Raw genomic sequence first — 1,339 nt, 5'->3', positions numbered from 1 at the left:
GCATCTTGCTGCTGGGAATAGAGATAGCAAAAACATGTTGGATCTCCATCTGTTGAACCATTATGTCAAATCAGGTCTGAAGAATAAGTTGGAAGAAGCTGCATTTAATATTGCCAAAATGATAAGTATATATCACTACCTCTTTGAAGTTTTGGAAGGCTGTACAAATTGCTCTTCTAAATCACCATGGTTCGGTTAAGTTTCTTAAATTTCATAAATTCCATTCCATTGTTTGTGTCCATGCAAAATATTTTCACAATCCAAATAACAACAATATCTTACTGTAACAATTCATGGATTCCATGGAATTCTTCCAAGTGAATTGCCTGACTTTGATGTCAAAATGTATTCAAAAGAGATTTGTATACATCTATAATGGTTTCTGGAGAGTTTGTGCTTTTTTTAATCAGAAATAATTTTAACTTATCTGTTGAAATGAGTAGTATAGAAACTGAACATATTTCTGGTGTTTGTCTGAAAAAGTATATTTTAAAATATTCTATATTATATGTTTGTATAATGTCCATAATCTATTTTATTCTGTCCTAGATATAATACTTTGAATTCTACATTGTTTTATAATATATAGGCTCTTTAATAAATGTGTCCTTTCAGATTGCATTCCATATAGAAACAGTGTAAGATTCCTTTTTTCCTAGGTCATTATAGTATATTTCTTTGGGATAAAATAACAATGTTGTCTAATTTCAAAAGTGTTTTAAAGATTATGCTATGTAAAGACTTCACTAATTTGAAGATTTAATACAATGATGTGAAAATAACTTTTAATTATATGAATTACATGTATTATTACACTTGAATTTTGTAATCAACTTAAATAACTGTTTTTCATTTCTTGCATCTGACGAATGAAAAATATGGAATACTTCAAAAATTTTCATATCATCCTGTGCAATTGCCATGTTAAACTCTGTATTGTTGTAATTTGGGTATACGTGCTGCTGAAGCATGTAGTGTCCTCTAAATTGAAGCATGCAATTTAATGATACAATCTTTATACAGGCTTATATCCTTGGGTGCCTATTTGTAACAAGGAAACCTTAATGTTCCTAACAATGGTACTGATCTTATATCCCTAAAATTCTGTGCATAATGGAAAAAATTATATTGGTCAGAAGATTGCTCGCATTTTCAATTTTTTTGTCAATGACTATTTTAAGTCTTTTTCATTTTGAAGCATTTATAGCTAGGTCCAAAAAGAATGGCTTTTTGAAGTACTTATTTATCCAATTGAGTTAGCTTTGTAGAACTAATGGATTCAAAGTAAGCCTTGCTTAAGAGCTACTTCTAAACTTCTGCAGCTGAAATATTCCCAAGT

At 29.5% G+C, this 1,339-nt stretch overlaps 1 pseudogene; it reads right to left on the bottom strand.

Moving 5' to 3' along the window:
- Positions 1–872: 872 nt before the first annotated feature.
- On the bottom strand, positions 873–971 carry LOC122115649 (annotated as a pseudogene).
- Between the last annotated feature and the right edge of the window lie 368 nt (positions 972–1,339).

Source organism: Dipodomys spectabilis, unplaced genomic scaffold (assembly GCF_019054845.1).
Source record: "Dipodomys spectabilis isolate Male_0828 unplaced genomic scaffold, ASM1905484v1 ptg000123l, whole genome shotgun sequence".
Lineage (NCBI taxonomy): Eukaryota > Metazoa > Chordata > Mammalia > Rodentia > Heteromyidae > Dipodomys > Dipodomys spectabilis.
Note: the sequence above shows the minus strand (reverse complement) of the source record. Positions and strands in the feature narration are given on the sequence as shown.